This window comes from Anolis carolinensis, chromosome 2 (assembly GCF_035594765.1).
Source record: "Anolis carolinensis isolate JA03-04 chromosome 2, rAnoCar3.1.pri, whole genome shotgun sequence".
In the NCBI taxonomy this organism is placed as follows: Eukaryota; Metazoa; Chordata; class Lepidosauria; order Squamata; family Dactyloidae; genus Anolis; species Anolis carolinensis.
In genome coordinates, this window is record NC_085842.1 from 279,277,919 (window position 1) to 279,298,462 (window position 20,544).

General features: G+C 40.0%; 1 long non-coding RNA gene across 2 annotated transcripts; it reads left to right on the forward strand.

The window, feature by feature from the left end:
* The first annotated feature begins 6,695 nt into the window (after positions 1 to 6,695).
* Positions 6,696 to 17,485, forward strand: LOC134296707 (uncharacterized). Of its 2 annotated transcripts, none has more exons than XR_010003531.1 (3): positions 6,696 to 7,024; positions 8,791 to 8,955; positions 17,170 to 17,485. It is a non-coding gene; the product is annotated as an uncharacterized LOC134296707 (long non-coding RNA). The 2 variants fall into 2 exon arrangements; XR_010003530.1 differs by lacking the exon at positions 17,170 to 17,485 and adding an exon at positions 11,483 to 11,951.
* Positions 17,486 to 20,544: the final 3,059 nt, after the last annotated feature.

Below are 20,544 nucleotides of genomic sequence, written 5' to 3' on the forward strand. Positions count from 1 at the left end.
ATTGCACAATGAAAGTATTATCTGTAAGCACCCACTATCAGTACCTTTTCTCCTCTTATTCCTTTTTACTATCTAAAATAGATTTAGTTCCAATTTCCAGTAAGCATACCCCATCTTTGGATCTGCTTCTCTACACCCATCACTTTAAAATACACATCCAGTGAGGACGTAAAACAGACCTTCTTGCTGACTAGTGACTACTCCTATTTTTTGAACTCACTCCATAGGACAGCTAAAATGCCTCTTGTTCTGGCTGGCTGTCCATTAACAGAGGCTCAATCTACACTGCCATATAATCCAGTATCTGATTCCAGATTATCTGCTTTGAACTGGATTATATGAGTCCACACTGCCATATAATCCAGTTCGAAACATATAATCTGAAATAAAATTCTGGATCATATGGCAGTGTAGATGGGGCCAGAAAGATATCTTTTTCTTATTTCAACAAGCTTTGTGGAATCCAGTGTTTTTAAAGAATTTTTTAAATTTGGTATTTGTATGTGTCTTCAAATTGCCTGTAGGCTTATGCCAACCACATGGACTTCATAGGATTTCCTAAGGCCAGAAAAACTCAGTGTTATTGAAAAATCAACCCACTCCTCTAATAATAACTAGACATTTTAACATATTTTTACAGATCTCAGCTGGTTTCAAGCCCATCCCAACCCCAAACCTTTCTAGGAGGATTAATCTAATCATTTACCAAGTCCAAAACTGGCAGCCAAGTCTCCTGAGGTCAGAGGCAATGCCCATCCAAAGAAGACAACAGTTCCACACCCCTTATAGACATTTGCTTTGAAAAAATACTTTGGAGCTCCTGTGTCTAGATTCAGGTTCATGCTTTATTAATAAGCATAGGGGGGAGAAAACTCAGATTATGTATACACAAAAACAGGTGTGCAACTATAGACATATTCCCAGACACACAAAGAAACTCAAACTCCATAATATATGTGGATGTAAAACAGGTGTGGGGCGGGGGGTGTAAAGCCATCCAGCTGAGAGGGAATCCCCTCAGGGAAGCAAGGCCTCTTTAGAGATGTAATCAAGGTCAGGGTCCAAGAAAACCATCCAGGTGTTTCAGAAATATGAGGAGATGAGCCTCAACAAAATCTGTATTGTGTTATATGTTTCCTATATAAAGATTTGTATAATATAAAGATTTGTATAAGCTTTGTCTTTTGTCTCTGGGGCTGGCACCTCTTGTAAACCCCATAATCCCATCTTGGACTATTTCAGACCCTTTCCCAAATCTTTCTCTTTTTCTTTTGGGAGTATCTTCCAAATGGCTCTAGCTTCAAATAAACAAATAGCAGCTTTCTTTTTTCCCACCACAAGGGAGAGTCCATCTACTTCTGACATCACAGGGAGTCCCCAGCTCAGATCCTAGCTTGATCAATCCTGATCTAATCAGGGCAGGCAGCAGGTCTTCTGGATGGCTGCCAAAGGGGATAAAATGCTTTGCACTTTATTGTATGTAATGTTACGCTGACATCCATCTGGCCAGTTGAATAAATCTCTGTTTCTGCTCCTTCACCTGGTTTTTCTCCTTGATCCTGACTTCAAAGTAGCAGTTTGCCCTGGGCAATTATCCTCACCCACCATTTGGTGTGGCTAGCTGATTTCAGTAACAAGAGGTGCATTTGCCATTCCTTCTTCTGAAATATAGCCTACAGCACCTGGTGTTCCTTGACCATTCAAGTACTTAGCTTCCAAGATCAGATGGTGTTTTTAGGGTATTTAGTTGTCATACTGCTTTTAATTATACTGTTTTATGCTGCTTTTTATTATTTTGAATTGTGTGTTTTAAATGGCTTTTAATATTATTGACTGTTTAATTAAAATTTAATGTTACCTACTCTGTATGTTTCATCTACTGTACTTCTTCTCACTTGCAAGTGGCTCCAAGTCCTGGTTTGAGGGGAAAGGTTGAAATTAGCTTTATTGTTGTTGCTATTGTTATCACCTAGAAATAGCTAATATACCCTTAATACCACACACTATAGCCAGATTTTCTCAGATCATCTTATCTGGGGGAAATATGGCATGAGTGTATATCCCCCTAGTCAAGATGAGTTCCTTATGCTCATTTGCCAGTATTTTCCTGAATGTCTCTGGCTCACAGTTGTCCATTTGAATTTCAGTGCTCTGCTGCAATTCTTACAGGCCACAGTGGATGATTATTGCTCTTTCTATCAAACTCTCGTCTAAAAATAAGATTCCTTTCTCACCCTGCCACTTGTTGATGGATGTCTTTTCTTCTATATAGTCTATTAGTCTTCAACTTTTGTTTTGAGTTGCAAAAATAATTATATCAAGGACACATCCTAAAAGGGAAGGGCAGCTGGCATCTCCAACCATAGCTAGGCTCACACCCATATTAAGACTGTTAAAACCATTGCACAATCAATTGGTTCAACAAGTTAAATTTAGCCATCTAGTTCCTTTCAATTTAAATACGTGGAATGGTGAAGGATTTGTCTATTCAGGTGAGGTTTTTGTTTGTGTCCAAGGAAGACATAAAACATACAAATGAACTGAAAGAAGGATGAGAGAGAGGATTATATTGGTTTAGGTGTAAATGATGTCACACACAGTTTATATCACAATGAATTGTTCTTTGACTTCACAAAGTGAGACCTGACCTAATACGTTTACTAGTTCTGTGACTGAAGAGGAAGGAAGCATCCAAGCTGATTTCACAGACTTCTTACAGGTAAAACCCAGTTGATTAATAATTAATCTCTTAGGGATATGAAGAAGAAAAAATGTCCATCAGGAATGTAGATAATGGAGGGGATGAGGGCCTTCTCCGTTCCATAAAAATGCTACCACCTCCACACATTTTCCCTTCATTCTCCAAATTTTAGCAGTGTCTCACTCTCTGAAATATGAGAAATTTGGAGGCTGAATGAAAATGACATTTGTTTAACAGAAATTGTATAGAGGGAAACATATTCATCCCACCCTTCCCATGTCTAGTCCTCTGATGCCCTCCACAACAACCCCAACTGTGAAATTTAGATGATGAATATTCATTAAAAATTCTGTGAAAGGATTCATCTTTTTTGGACTGGATGAGAAAAAATGAACTAGCATGATATATTTTGATTTTTGGGCTACGACTTCCATAAGCCCACTGGGTGAGCTAGGGCAAGACACACTCTCTCAGCCTTGGAGGAAGGCAAAAATAAATCTTGCCAAGAAAACCACATAATAGGGTCACCTTAGAGTTGCATATGTAAAAAAATGACTTGAACACACACAACAATAACAAATGTGTAAGCTTCCAATCCAGACCAGGCCGTACAGAATGGGGGATGCCTGGCTCGATAGCAGTATGTGTGAAAAAGACCTTGGAGTCCTCGTGGACAACAAGTTAAACATGAGCCTACAGTGTGATGTAGCTGCTAAAAAAGCCAACAGGATTTTGGCCTGCATCAATAGGAGTATAGTATCTAGGTCCAGGGAAGTCATGCTACCCCTCTATTCTGCCTTGGTCAGACCACACCTGGAATACTGTGTCCAATTCTGGGCACCGCCGTTGAAGGGAGATGTTGATAAGCTGGAAAGCGTCCAGAGGAGGGTGACTAAAATGATTAAGGGTCTAGAGAACAAGCCCTATGAGGACTGGAGAGGAGACATGATAGTCATGTACAAATATGTGAGGGGAAGTCACAGGGAGGAGGGAGGGAGCTTGTTTTCTGCTGCCCTGGAGACTAGGACACGGAACAATGGCTTCAAACTAAAAGAAAGGAGATTCCACCTGAACATCAGGAAGAACTTCCTGACTGTGAGAGCTGTTCGGCAGTGGAACTCTCTCCCCCGGGCTGTGGTGGAGGCTCCTTCTTTGGAGGCTTTTAAGCAGAGGCTGTATGGCCATCTGTTGGGAGTGCTTTGAATGTGATTTCCTGCTTCTTAGCAGGGGGTTGGACTGGATGGCCCATGAGGTCTCTTCCAACTCTATTATTCTATGATTCTATGATTCTATGAAAACAATACATATCGTTATGTAGAGGCTTTAAATAATACCACTGTTAGTACCCATGAAGTGCTCCCCCCCCCCCACACACACACACATTTTTTTAGTCCTTGGCTGAGTGTCTACTTTTTAAAAACCCATATATACGAACAACCTATGATTCCCCAGTGGCCATGTGGTGCATTTGATCTAGATCAATCTCCTGCACACTTATGTATAAGTGAAAAGGAATTTTATAGCTAGATGATTCATATTTAACATAGCATTTAGTTTGATTCCCTGTCCAGTTCTGTTTTTAAAGTGCAATCTTAGTAATGCTTTAGTCTGTATAGCTGTTTCAATGAGAAAATGAAGCCACCAGTTATATTAAGAAGTTAAAGGAAGGAATGGCTGGATTTTGAAAGAAAAGTAATTTTGTTTAGGAATTCTGCGAATGTTATATAACATAGCTTGAAAAAGACTTCTGAATACCTTTGCTTTATATGTAGTGATAAAGGGCTTACTAGTGCATATTGCAACATGTGCATATTTTTTAAAACCAGAGGAGCAAAATTGTCAACATTAGGGCACATGAATGGCACTAGAACATTTGTTATTAGACTCCATTTACTCTTACTGATTATTCCATTTTGAAAGTTATAACCCTGTGTAAAGATGTCATGATCATTGTGTTTTATTCATGATTGCTATGTTAGGGTTGACTGTTTAAGGTTATATATTTCAGCTATTCTTATACAGAAGCTGGGAGCCTCTAAGGCATGGCCAGGAAAAGGGGCGTGGCTTCACCTTGCTGGTGGAAGCCTTAGAATTCAAAAATTTAGCAGTTGGAATTCGGCAGTTGGAGTTTGTCGGTTGAGCAGAGCAGTTGGTTCTGTTCAGTGAGAAAGGAGGGTGATCGGAAAAAAGAGATTATGGGAGGAAGTTGAGCAGCTAGAGAGTTTTAGCGGAGAAGGGCTGAAATTAAAGTTGCTGAGTCTTTAGTAGGAATAACTAAAGAGCTGAGGCTATATCCCTAAGTCAAGGAGGACTAGGGTTAACCAGTTAAACTCCCCAATCCAAGTTTGATCGGGTACAGGTCAACTAAGTTCAAGAAGGACAGTATTCCTAACTGAAAGAAACAAGTAATATAAAGCTGATACCATACTAAGCTCAGTGAAACTATTGAGAAATCTTGCAACATTTACTGTACAGAAGTAACATCGTTCACCTCAAGATATAACATTCTTGCAACCATCAAGCTTTGTGCTATAAATAAACAAGTTACTGTTTCTTCAAATGTTGCTTATTATTTGAGCAAAGCATCTTTCAAAGGTGGTGGCAGCGACAACATTGAAAAGTGGAATACATAGAGGTAGAAGGTGAATCCTTCGCAATTTGGTGGCAGCGGTGGGATCCAAAAAGATTCCATCCCTGTCATCACACTTCTTTACACCTGTGTACATGATGTGGTGGCTAACTCCTGTGGAGATGATTCTGAGAATCTGCTGATTATATCTTCAGATACGGAATATGAAAAAAACAGTGAATAGGATTTTAAAATTATACCATGACAAAAATACATATTATAGCTTTGTGGTGCTGCCACATATCTGATCGCAGGGACTTATGTCCTATTTCACATGCATTTTGAGCCTGCTTAGAATCATTCCGTTCTTTGTAGAATCACCACCACAGTTTAATCACAGATTGCCAGTGAAAATAGTTCTCTTGTTATCCATTTGGAGAATGCAGAATTGTTTAATAGCATGGCTACTCCAGTAAAATTGTCATGACTTTTAATGTCTAGTAACCTCTCTTGGCAAGAATGCAATAATGGTGGAGTATCAACTCAAATAATAATAATAATAATAATAATAATAATAATAATAATAATAATAATAATAATAACAACTTTATTTTTATACCCCGCCCCATCTCCCCAATGGGGACTCGGAGCGGCTTACATGGGGACCTCAGATCAATTTTCTGAGGAAAAGGTAATCATCAAGTAAGTAGGTATAACAAACTAATCAGACTGAGAATTTCAGGGTAGTTCCAGACAGGATTTTAATTTGGTCCCAATCGGGTTTTAAAAACCTGATTGGGCCTGCATTACAGTCCACACACCACTCCAACATCTGTGCTTTCCTGGGGCGGCGGCGGGGGGGTGTCCAGATGCCCTGGCAGGGCAGGGCACTTTCCAGCAGGGCACCCAGAAACAAAATAAACCCCCTAGAAAAGCTTTAAAAAGAAATATGATAACTTACCAGACCAGCATTTCCCTGCTGCCGGCCCTCTCCTGGCATGTAAAAATGATGTGCCAGGAGAAGTGGAGGCAGGAGCAATTTTCCTCTTCCTCCCTTCTCCTGGCGTGTCATTGCTATGCACCAAAGGAGCTCCAGCAGCATGGTAATGGTGGCCAAGTAAGTTATTTTCTTTTAAAAGGCTTTTAAAGGGATTTTGGAGAGAGGATTAGAGCCCTCTGTGAGAGATCTGTGTGGAATGCCCCCTCAGAAGTCTCAAAATTTCTGAGGGGGGTAGTCCAGAGAGGGCCTGTACTGGGTTTAGACCCGGATCTTTCAGGAAGACCCGTGTCTTTCCGGTATCAAATTACTTTGGGACAAATTTTAGCCAGGTACACTTTAGAAACACTTAAGAAATGAAGTGCCAGTGCATGCAAGTTTTGTAAGTACCTTTGAACCATTTTTAATTGGTCACACATGCCTACGTGTCTATCTGTACCACAAAGCTTGTTACTAGGTAAAAATTCAGTGCCCCTTTGTGATGTCAAAATATTTGCTCTTGCTAGGTAAATGATTGAATGTTGCTAAGGAAAGCGACTCTCTGTGATGTCACTGACAAAGAAAGGTGACATATTTATGAGGGAGGAAGGGCAGAGCCACAAAGAGAGCCAAGTTGCCATGAAGACATTGTAAGGCCCTCTCAGAGCTGGAGAAAAAAGAAAAGGGAGGGGAAGCAAAAGAAGAAAAGACAGAAAGAGAAAATGAAGGGGAAGGAAAAGGACGGGTGAGAGGAAGGAAGAAAAAGGAGGGAAGGAAGGTGATGTCAGAAACTTGGAATTTTTTCTAAGTCCCATGGTTACTGAGGGATGCCTGGCAAGCTTCACTAATTGTGGATGTTTTGAGTCAGGAATCCAAAACCAGGAATCTCACCAGGTTGAAGGAAAATGACAGAGACTTTATTCAATTTGCGTAAAAGGGACACTCGTACAGCACAAATATTAACAGAGTACAAGTATAAAAACATAATCAAAAGCAGACATTTTTATACACAAGGATTCTCATGCACTAACATTGGCACTTTTTGAAACTCCCTCCATTTCCCTGATTGGCCAGTACTGAGAAGCCGGCTGACGTCCCCCAGGCTCCTGATTGGTCAGGAGGGCGGTTCAAGCCTACACGCTCCCTAATTGGTGGAGGTGGCCTTGACATAGCCAGGGATTTCCTCCCAACTGGACAGAGAGGCCCTTGGGCTACGAATGTGTTGGCAGAGGTGGTCTTGGGGGCGGAAAGGCCTCTGGGGGTCAAACCACCCTCTAGGTGTGTAGCAATGGAATGCTGAAGACAAAGAAAAGTCCAAAAGATGCAGATACCAGACCCTGCCGAAGAAGACAATGAGAGTTGTTGTTCCAGACATCTTCCCATGTTGGGAAGACAAGAAAAAGTCCCAAAGATGTCTATTTTGCACAAATCGCCCTCTATATATAGCAACGGATGTCTTAGTTTTAAATTTCATTATGTCATGTTGTTGTATAATTATGTTGTTATATTATGTTTTATACTGTATGTTAACTTATGTCATTGGTTGTTTTTCTCATGTAAGCTGCCTCGAGTTGTTGTTGTTTTTGTTGTTGTTGTTGTTGTTATTGCTGATAGGACTGTAATCAGAGTTTTTCCCTAGACCTTTGTCCCACAGATAGCCAAGATCCCAAAAGGAAACTGTTGGGCAGAAGGCAGATGGACTCCTGCTAAGATCCAGGAAGATCCTTTGTCGCAAAGATTATGTCCCATTTCTGGTTCTCACACAGGGCATGAAATGGGAATCTGGAATTCTTCAATTGAGGTTTAAATAATAATAAATCATAACTTTATTTGTATCCCACCCTGCCTCCCCGGAGGGACTCGGGGTGGCTTACAAGCTTACTGGGGTTCATAGATTCATGCGCATTCTCTTCCTTTTATAAAGTGCAATGATAATAATAATAATAATAATAATAATAATAATCTGAAAGAGAGCTTGTGTGATGTTTAGTATAGGCCTTTAGAGGAGGAAGAGGGTTGAATAGAGAGAGGGTCTCACCATTACTGAGCATATGATGGGAAGGGTTATTTGCCCTATTTGTTTATATCTTATCCCCTCCGCTCACACACATATCCACATATTTGCATAAGGAAAAGGTGAAAAAAGAAATATAGAGAGATACATAGTAGCAGGGGCCTGGAAATGGAAATGCTTTGGATACGTTCTAGCCATTTTGCTTGCATCTTGACTGGAGAGAAGGGAGAGGGTATTAGCTAGGGGGTGTATCCATGCGTGAGGGCTCAGAGGTTCATTTGACCTTCCATTCTTGGGAAACTATCATTCCTATGGAGGTTGAACTATGTCTTTTTTATTATTTTAAAAGCCCTTTTGGGGAATTTTGCTTATCTCTGAATAATGATATTCTAAGATTCTACCATATTACACTGTCAATATAATGTATCAGATACCAGTTTTGATGGGTGCAACTGAGTTGGCAGAAGCAGCATTCCTTCATTCTTTTTCCTCATGACAGCCCTTCACTTCTTCCCAAATATTACATTCAGGGAATCCTTGACAGCATGGATAATACTACAGGAAAAAGAAGAAAATCCTAAAAATAAAGTGGAGCCATATTCAATAAGCGGAGAAGGAAGCACTGAAGTCTGGCTTGACAAGCCAAGCTCGAGGCACCTAAATCTGAATCCAAGGTCAATTTAGGACTCTTGGTGGTAAGGAAATCATTTTCTCCAATACCAAATTCAGTTTATAGATGTTAGCCTTTCAAAACTCTACATAACTAAATATTTCTGAGATCACTTTAGGTAGCAAACACATTTGCATCCTCATAGGCATGAGCCAAATCCATGAATTCTTATTTGCAAATGAAATCCATGCGAAGACATTTTGTGCTTCATTTTTGTTTGAGAATTGGCTCTCTAAAGCTTTGGAATTAAGCTCACATTTTAATATGTCATATGCCTTATGGTGAGATGATTATATTTGACCGAAAGAAAAAGAAAAAATCTGATCTGTAACAAAATGATCCAGCCCTGTCTTTTGAAATAAACTATTCACAGTTACATCAGTTAAGTATATGTACCATGCTTCATAAATGTAATAGTTGCCTACTGCTTATATTGTTTTGGACCAGGCTGACAACAAAAGGATAAATACAGTGTGTACAGCAGGTCCCTCTGGTTATACCATGAACATGACACATGTCATCCTGTGATAAATTGGCTCTGGGTCTGTTCAATTTCAAATCCAAAGCTCTGGAGGCAGAGGTGTTAGGAAGCAGGCATAATTCTGGCGAGCAGAAGTCTCAGATGCACAAAATTAGTGTGCATGGAGCAGATAACAGAGAGCAAGAGCGAAACAGAAAGGAAGTTTGCACAGGTTTGACGACTTCCTGGGGTTTAGGTGGTATTGGCAGATGTTAGGTGTGAAAAAACATCTGTAAGCATGATAATGAATGTTACTAGAATTTGAAGTGACAACTGTATCAAGCACAAATGGTACCTTGCCTGTGCATTTGCATACCAATTAAATAAAAAAAACCAATATTGGGTTCCAGAATTTGTTTGACAAATAATCTGCTGGGTTTACTCAGTGCATCTGGGTCAGGCTTTCTGGCTGCTTGACAGCTGCAGTATCAAACAAGGTTTTGAGCAAAAAAGAAAAAAAAACCAGAATGCCACTGAGTGCTACATTTTTAACAAGGATTATAGTGGGTCAAACTGGTTAAAAAATACGTATGAGATTTTAAAACGTGTGGCCCTTGTTCTTACTTGTTATCTCATATGTTTCTATCATGGCTGTTTGGGGGATGTGAGAATATGATACTTGGAGGGCAAATCAGACTGCCAATGTTAATACTGATGTTTTACAGCATCACTTTTGGCTACAAAGTAAAAAAAATCAAACATTTTACCCATCTCTCCCCAGAAATACAGTGTTATATTATTTGAAGGGTGTGTTTGTTTCTATAGCACTAGAGAGATGCAGGTTTATGATACTATTTAATTTATCGTGTCAGAAGCAAACTGAGGGTAGAAGTTGTAATATATTTGAGAACACAAAGTTTAAAAACTTGGCATTATAATAAATGTCCTTTGACCAGTAACTGACCACTTGGAGTGCCTCTAGTATTCCTATAAGAAGATCCTCCATTGTGCATGTGTCAGGGCTCAGATTGCATTGTAGTAGGTGGTCTGTGGTTTGCTCTTCTCTACAAACAAATGTCATGGACTCCACTTTGTAGTTCCATTTCTTGAGGTTGGCTCTACATCTCATGGTGCCAGAGCGATGTCTGTTCAGCACTTTCAAAGTTGCCCAGTCTTCTGTGTGCCCAGGGGGTGTCTCTCATCCGGCATCAGCTACTGATTGAGGTTCCGAGTTTTAGCCTGCCACTTTTGGACTCTTGCTTGCTGAGATGTTCCTACAAGTATCTCTGTAGATCTTAGAAAACTTTATTGATTTAAGGTGTTGACATGCTGGCTGATATCTGAACAGAGGATGGGCCAGATATGTCAATGCCTTGGTCCTTTCATTGCTGGCTGCTACTTCCCAGCGGATGACAGATGGTGCAATGCTGGCTAAACAGTATAATTTCTCCAGTGGTGTGTGGGGCATAGACATCCTGTGATAATGTAGCATGTCTCATTAAGAGCCACATCCACTGTTTTAACATGTTGAGATGTATCCCACACGGGGAATGCATATTTAGCAGCAGAGTAGCGAAGCGCAAGGGCAGATGTCTTCACTGTGTCTGGTTGTGATCCCCAGGTTGTGCCAGTCAGTTTTTGTATGTTACTATTTCTAGCACCCACGTTTTGCTTGATATTGACTTACAGTGTTTCATGTAAGTCTGGGCACGGTCCAGGGTAACTCTCAAGTATTTTGGTGTGCTGCAATGCTCCAGTGGGATTCCTTCTCAGGTATTCCCAAGTATCAGTTTATTTTACTGATGTTGTGAGCATAAAAAAGGATGCAGGGGAAAACCACTGAACTATTCTCTCTGCTTTCTTGGAGAACTTTGGAATATAAATGCATTTAATAACACAATAATATATTTTATATAAAAATACAAATAGCCATATTTATTCAGGAAGGGATCTCTTTTGTTTATAGAATACTTCAAAAGGCTAGGCACATTGGTGGTACTACTTGAGACAAAGACCAGGAATAATAAAGAGATGGTTTGCCAGTTTTCTTTTTTTTTAATAGTTTTTATTGTGTTTTTATCTATAATTACAGTGAAAGCGAGGAAAACAATTGTGTGTAGAAAGTGGGGTGAAAGTAGAGACCAGAGGCCAAGAAGAAAAAGAAGATAAAACCAGGAGAAAAAAGAAAAATGAATAATAAACTTAAAAATAGGTGTGAGAAAAAAATAAAAATAAAATAAAAATAAAAAATAAAATAAGGATAATAAAGAGAAAAAAAAGAAAAAAGAAAGAAAAATTGAATGACTTCCCATTGACCTCTTGAGGGTTTTAAAATCTTATAGTCTATTTTCATCTCTGGTATTAACAGTCTTGTAGTTGTGATGTATATCACATCAATTTTCTTCATTGATACAGTTGAGAAATTTGACATTGGATATAAGCTTGAAATCATAGAATCATAAAGTAGGAAGAGATCGCAAAGGCCATCCACTCCAACCCCATGCCATGCAAACATACCCAGTTTAGGCACTCCTGAAACATCTGTTTATATGAGCATATCAGCTGGGCTGCTTTCCCTGTCATATAATGCTTGCTCTCCCCTTTCAAGATGGAGCCCATTACATGACACACGTGTACTTCTGGCTGGGCTCTTTCGGGAAAGGGGAGAGCTAGCAGAGTATAATAGGGAAAGTAGCCCGTATTAGAAGGCAGGCAGTGGCATGACCCCCGTGGGATAGGGGTCAGGGTAAGTCATGTGATGTGGGGTGTGGAATGATGGGTTCTCCATGCCCCCTGCCGGGATTCCGTTGCAATGAGATTTTTAGTGTCCTCCCATCCTACACATCTTTCTGCTCTCACAAGCATAAGTAGAGCAGAGGAAGAGAGCTGACACTTCTCCTGTTATTTTGTCGTGCAAGATGCTATGGGGAGAACGTCCATATAGCTGCTTTTTCCAACATCAGCAAAACATTTTCTGTAACATCTATTTCCACAGTTAAACGTTTATCTTTCTGTTCCACTTTTCAAGTAGAATTCTCTGGGTGACTGCTATAGATCCCAAAATATGTACCCAAATAGTATTTTAAGTACTTAAAATGTAAATGAAGGAAATCCTCTTGGCTGCACCTGGACCTGTTAGATATGTCTGAGCTCATTTCTTAAGAGAAACTAGGGCAAAACTTGTTGGCTGGAATCCTGTTGGGAACTCATGTCCTCATAAGTGGACTTATTTCTCTGGGAGTTAGATTTAGGCAATTCCATAATGTCTGTATCCAATACAGGGCTGCTGTTATTTTACCACATAACTGGCAACTAATTGATGCACAATGAGAATGATAAGCATTGGGAACATGGCATCAGTCCTGCTACATAGTGGGTACCAATGTGCATCGGGCAGTCTTTCCAATTCCCTGTTACACATCTTCACAATTCAGTAAGGGTTTTCTTAGCACCTCCACTACTTAACTAGGTATAGGTAATGTTAAGATAACATAACATGTCATTTGTGTGGGCATATGCAACTAATGCCTCTCGCCAGCAAACCCAATTACGACACACATATGGTGTTGGGATGACAAAAGGCCACAACTTGTTTATTGCTTACAGAAGAGAATCGGGGTAGGCAGCTGTGCATGGGTCCTGGATCCATGATTGGGCAGCCCATTGCTGGTTGATACCACTTAACTATGCCAGGGTGCTGCTGTTACCGACTGGCACAATATACCAGGACCCTGTTGCACCCCTGGAAAACCAACAGACCCTCCTCCCCTCCAATGGGGGGGGGATAAGCAAGCCAGATTCAGGACCCATGCAGCACACCAGCAAGGTGTGACAAAAGAACAATAATCAACAAAAACCATTAAACAAGAAAAACATTTATGAAGGATGGATGGGCTGCGACACTGGAAAGTGTGCTGTTTGGCATGGCCTTGTGCAAATAGAAAGGCTGCTTGGTGCTTGGGGGCGGCCAGCTTCAGCCAATCAAGGGGCGAGCAGGGGCCACCTCTGATTGGCCAGCCGCCTGGCCAGTGGGAACTTTCCCACCACCAAGGGGGCTTCTGGGGAGGAGAAGCCCCCCATTGACACCATGGCGGGCGGGAATACACCTTCCACTGCAATATTTTTGCCCCGTAAGTCGGGCAGAGCATGTAGATTTCCATCAACAACATTTTTATAGTTGTCTTCTGTTTTATATAGGACATTGCAAATTGTCTGTGAAAACAATAGCAGGTAGTCTCTCACAAGCAATGAAATAACATGCAAATCACAATAAAACAAACAGTATGTCAGTGCTGAAGTGCACTACAAGCAACCTCATAACATGTCAAGCAAGAATGCTGCTAAGAGATGTCTTGAATGTTTGGAAAAAATGTATTGTGAGAAGGCAATCAGTTCTATTTTTGTGAAAACAGAAAATATGCCGACATATAAAGCAATGCCACTTTTACTTGGCATCTTTGTAAGTAACAACAGCAATCTAGCTAAGTCAACATTTTAGTTTGGCTTTTCAGCCAAAAACACTTGATTGAGACATGTTTCAGGAAAACACTCAATTGAGGCATGCAGGTCAATCCTAAGCATGCATAGACACGTAAAAGCCAAAACAATCAGTGAAACTTAGACCCTTTTACACAATACATTTATAGCACTATGATTCCACATTACCTACCACTTGTATCCTATGGGATTCAGGGCCTTGTTATTTGGGGAGGCACCAGACTCTAGGGTTGACAATAAAATCTCCTCCCTGAATCACAAATTCTGGAATTCTGTAAGATGCACCAAAGCAGTTAAAGTGGATTCATAGTGGTATAATTATGTAGTTTGAAAGGGTCTGTACTCTTAAGTAACCATGTTTACAATTGGTATCTTAATTCTGAAGCTGCTTCAACTGACAGACATGAATATATGAACACAGACATGTATATAGCAGAACAAGGAACCTTTTGGGAAATGTACGTTTATAAATACAAAGAGAGGGAAATTTTGGGCACTGCATTTTGTGAGATGATGGCATTTATCATTTAAGAGACTTTGAACATGGAATGGGACATAGCAGCTGTGATTTTTACTGAAGTGAAACTATCCAGTATCAACAGCAGGGTATGCAAGATTGAATAGATTTTTCCTATCTTTTAATATCTGTGAATCTGTACATCATTATCAGCATGCTACACTTTCCTAACACTTCTTTTTCCTTGCCCCTTACAAAGATTTTGAAGTCTTGACAATTTTCTTAGCATTTGAAAAGCAAGTCTGTCCTAGAGAGCTCTGCTGCAGCTCAAGATCACTGTTGGCTTTTTTGTATCTATGGAGAATGCAATACGTTGAGCTTATTTTATGCTTGCATTATCTTTGCCTCTATTTTTTTAGCCTTTCATTTTCTCTGGTTTCTATTTCCAGGGGTGTAACTAACCAAGCTCAGCAGTGTCATACAGAGAGATGGGCATGCACCTGGGGGAAGAATCCCATTAATAGCTGTTCAAATGTTTAAATGCATTTGCTTTGAGCTTTGCCATGCTTCTCTTGTATTCGTGTCTGTTTTAAAGTATTTGCAATCAAACTGGATAAGCAGAAACAGAATGTTAAATGCATGTCATTCAGTATTTTCGATGGATTTATTTTCCATATTAATTCAACTCAAATGTGTAGAAGTTGTGAATACCCTTGATAGCATCCACAAACGCCACTGGAAAAGCAAACTCTTTTCCTTAGTGTCAAGCAAAAAGTGCCTCCTCACCTCTACAGCTCCCTTTGCAAGGTCAGCAAAGTGGATCAGCATTTGTAAAGGATATTGCATTGCCTAGGGGCCACCACCTATCCCCCTTCGGATCCCACAGCAGGACTTCTGCGATGGAACAGTGATGTGTCGCCATAGATGTTGCCCATACAAAGGCACAGGATTTCAACACATTTTCCAGTATCCAAAATCCCTATATCTCAAAAAGTAGGATATGAGAAGTGCAAGAAAGACGTGCTAGCAAACCTCTTGCAGAGGTTTCATATTGAAGGAGGACTGTGGCAGAGGGGATATTTGTTGCTGTTGCTACTATGTGCTCTGATTTATGGCAACCCTATCATAGGGGTTTATTAGCAAGATTTATTCTGAAAAGGAGTGGTATTCCATGACTTTATACATATACTATTAAAAATTGTATTTCTTAACTGTCTCTGTTCCAAGTACTAACCAGGTCTGGCTTCACATACATTCTGGGATCAGATAACCATCAGACAACCACTTGCAATATCCCTCCCACAAAAAGTAATCAAGAAAGTTTTACAGATTGTTAATTTGACCATTCCCTGCCTTTGGGTTTACAACCTAAAAAGGCAAGAAACACAAGACTGGTATGGCAGGTCATTGTGGACTAAGGTCCCTTCTACACTGCCATATAATCCAGATTATCAAAGCAGATAGTCCATATCATCTGCTTTGAACTGGATTAAATGATTCTACACTGCCATATAATTCAGTTCAAATCAGATAATCTAGATTGTATATGGCAGTACAAGGACTTAGAGGAGGAAGTGGCAGGGGTAGTAACTCAATCATCGTTGCCAAAAACCATGGAAGCGCCCTCTAGTGAGATACCAGCAGCCTACCATGAAGAAAGAGAGTCAGATCAACCCCCCTCCCCAAAAAATCAGACTCTGCTATTCAATTAAATTTAAGGATGTGCACGGATTATCAAGGCAAAAATGCCATATGCTCTCAAATAATTACCACTCCCTTTGATGAAGGATGTGCTGGGGTATCTAGCAAAGGGAAGATTTTTACAGAGTAAGATTTAAGAGATTACAAGAAAATTAGAAGAAAAAATAGAAGAAAATATGAGTTATGATATTGTCATGGAAAGCTATATGTCCCCTTGCTGCTCCAAAGAAAAGTCTTGGAGAGTGCTCACAACTACAAAACAGCAGGACATTTTAGATATGTTAAGACGTTGCAATTAATTACTCAACAGTTTTGGTGACAAGGAATTAGGAAGGATTTAAAAGACTATGTCCAAGAATGTGCCACATATACAAAACCATGGGAAGCCAATGAGATTGTTACAAAGAGTGGCTATCCCAGCTAGATCATAAAAAACAAATAGCCAAGGATTTTATTATGGAATTACCAAATAGTAAGGGATTCACAGCAATTTAGAATATCATAGACTTGTTCTCTAAACAAACACACTTTATATCACTGAAACAGCTTCCAAGTGTGCAACAATTGGCTAGATTGTAAATACAACGTATTTACTGGCTCCATGGATACCCGGAACAAATAATTTTGGACTAAATTCTGCAATTTACAGCTAAATATTGGTAGGCATTCCTGTACATGCTGGGGACTGAGCAAGGGTTAAGCTCTGCTTTTCATCCAATGACAGACGGGTGCACGGAATACATGCAGAAAACTGAAACAGTTTTTGACTTTCAACAAGATGATTGGTCAGATTGGCCTACAATAACACTATACACTCTTCTATGGGTAGTACACCTTTCCATGTGCTGTATGGACAAGACTTTGTATCAATCCCACACCACATTTTAATTGATAGACAGCAACATTTTAAAATCAGAGACATTCTGGATTCCAGGAGGCATTACGGGATGTTAGCATTTGATAAAGTGACAACATTTCCTTGATTCGGAATGGGTGCAATCCAGTGATGTAAATGTGCCAAGATTAATTAAGAGGTTCCATGTTAGGTATACCTCAAAACCTCATTGATATATTGGTCCATTGATGCTCTTTGTCCTGCTTTGTTGTGTCTGGGTTTTTTTCAGGGATGGAGTCATGTCATGACCAGCATTCTGATGTCCTGAAAAAACACCATAATTTCTCCATGATACTTTGAGGTTAGAGAGAGGCTCGAGGAGAAGAGAAAAATAGCACCCGGACATCTGGACAGTTTCTCATGGAAAAGGACTGATAAGAACTTTTGGGGGCGGAATGATGGGAGTTGTCTTGGGCTGAATTGTAAAGACTTTAGAGGAAAGGGGGTTGGAATGCAAGGGGCAGAAAACCAGTGTTTTCCTGCATAAGCAACATTATCAACTTTTGCTGACTGTAATAACATAGGTAAATATGTTATTTCTAAGATTTCCTTATGTGTGGCCTAAATTTGCTGAAAAGGTTCTGCAGTATTTCACACTTTATCCTAAATACAGAACAATTTTTAGCTAGTTTAGGAGTTGTGTTTGATTAATCTGCATTTTAAATTTATTTGGAAATTTATTGGCTTGCAAGCAGCTACAATTTTTTTCTACAATAATCAGTTCAGTGGTGATTATGTGTGTTCTCCCTTTAAGTCATTTTAGCTTCTTGAATAACATTTTGACAGCTAGTAATATCAGTCTATTAATTTCTGCTGATTTGTTGGTAAGCATGCTTTAAAATTACTTTTTCCTGATATCCAGATATGTTTGAAAGTGTGGACTATGCTGTCCCAAAAATATATTCATTAATATATATTAAATTTCTAGATGCCACAGTGATAGGGTCTAAAAGAAATACACAATCTAAGATGGGTAGATAAATATTTTTTACATGAAGGGCTTAAAATAAATAATTCAGTGAACTAAACTGCACCAAAATCCTGGAATTCCATTTAATAGATTATATGCCTCTCACATATCCATTTAAAATCTGCTGTTCAGAGAAGAAATAGATTAGGAAAACCGTATGACAGTGGTTTGTAACCTGTGATCCACAAACACATGGTGCTTGGCTTGTTGCTTTCTCTTCCAACTCACAGTTATGTTGTTATCTCTCGCCACCAGCATCCACTTAATTTTTCATTTTCATATCCCCCCACTCCCACAAAAATACAACTTTACCTCATCTCACCACTTCAGCCATCAGTCAAGACCATGGTTCCAGGACTTTAGAGAACCTGCTGTAGGTACAGCATGGTGCTGGATGCCCAGGGCTTTTTTGACTTCCTAGGAAAAATTGCTTGGAAGGTGATGAAAGATGACATCAAGGTGGGGTAGCCCCATGCATTTGACAAGAGGAGGAGATTCTGGTTTGGGGTGCTGAAGGAAAGCGCATGGACCAATAAATTTTCATCTGGCTTTTGTAGGAGTCACAAGTCATTTAGCCTTTGTTACAACAGAGCAGGGGTGCAATCCTGTTTGCACTTACTAAATTGCTTTGTAATTGGTGAAACTTTCCAATTAATTGTGTTGGGACAGACACATTGCAAGGCTCACTAAGCTCAAAAGAGTAGTCTGGAGACTTGGCTTGACAACATTTAGAATAGTTAATACCAGTTATTTCTAGGTAGTAAGTTGAAGTGTGTGTTGATCTGTGATTGAAAAGGCTAGGACAGTGGTTCTCAGTTTGTGGGTCTCCAGATGTTTTGGCCTTCAACTCCCAGAAATCCTAACAGCTGCTAAACTGGCTGGGATTTCTAGAAGTTGTAGGCCAAACCACCTGGGGACCCACAAGTTGATAACCACTTGGATAGGAGGAGGTGGGGCAATGGACAATGAAGTACTTGGCTTTATTCTGGAATGTAACTTATCACACTGAGCTTGGCACAATGAGAGAAATGAAGGAATTATATTTGTTGACATATGATACAGCTACACTGTAGAATTAATGCATTTTGACACAACTTTAACTGTGATGGCTCAATGCTATGGAATCATACGAGTTCTGCCCCTGATGCTCTCCTTTCACTCTCTATTACTGGAGCAATAACTGTGGCAGAACCATGAAGAAGTTTCTGCAAACAGGGCACATTAGTTGCTTGGTTAAGAAGAGCAAAATCCAAAAAATAAAGCAGTCACTCAACCCTCCTCCCTTTCTGTCTTTTTTTTTTGAAAGCATACATAACAGCAACAACATGTTGAGAGGCTGGCATTTTGGCCGCCTGGTATTTGCAGTAAGTCCCACAGCACTCAGTGGACAATTGGAATGCAAAATTATGAGCATTTGAGTTGGAAAAGAATCTGTCTAATACTGTCTGTCACAACTGAAGCAAAGAAATTTATATGAATAAATTGGAAAAAGACAATATGGCACTATGAATAAAGCTGACTAATTATGTTTAAATTCCAATAAGGGTCAGCCCCCAAATTAGTTGAGTTTTCTATATTGCTATTATAAAGCACCGAGTGCCTCAACTAAATTAAATTTTGAAGTTGCCTCAAGAAAGAAGTGAAAAAAAAAGATTTAAATTGTTGCTATAGGGAAATTTAAACCTGGCACTTAGAATAGAAAAGTGATAATAAACAACCAGAGATACAGAACTTCTGAAGTCATTTCTAGTTTTTCTGTTCCTCCTTCTCTTTGCTCTCTTTTGTTGATTCTGTTTTGAAGCCAGAATTCATGAGAACAATTATGGCCAGTATTTCAGGGACAGATCCAAGCAGGAATGCTCCAGTCTGACACTGCAAGTGGCTACACTCACCCTCCCAAACTGACTGTATTGGCAAATTGGAGTCTGAGCTGTATTAAGAGGTGCCAGGTCTTGAAAGTCCTCTTCTGCACCTGGCTTCACCTGGCTGTTCAGCCAGTGGATGTAGTCAGCCTCCTCGTGCTCCTTCTCTTCCTTACATTTGGCTCATTTGCATAGTAAAGATGATGAGTAGCTATTTTCATCTTCGTCTTTGTCTGCATCAAACCTCTGGAAGCTCTGCTTCAGCTACTTCTGTTCTTCCACACAGCTCTTTGGATTTTTAAGTGTGGCTTCCTCCTCCTCCTCCTGATCTTCATATTTGCCACCCTTCTCCAAGATCACCTTCCTCTCATAGTCATTGAGGAACATAGGCTTTTCTCTAGTGTTGGCTCCACTAGATCATCACCTCACCTTCCATGTCAGCATCTCCATTTCCATTAAGCCACAGAGCTCTGAGCTTCTGGCCATCACAGGCATCCCATACTGACATCAGCACAAGAGCTCATGTAACCAGGAAAACTACACTCCACCCCCCTCTTCCTTCCCAGCCATGTGGGTGCCTCTGCATGACCAGGAATTCACTTGGAGCTCTGTGGCAAGCTGAGAGCAGTGAAACGTAGCAACTCATGATCCATTGTTGTTGTTTTATGTGGTTTTATGTGGATATTATGTTTTTAATTTGCTGATTGTGTTTTAACCCATGTTGATCAGGCTTGTACCCATGTGAGCCGCTCTGAGTCCCTTTGGGGAGATG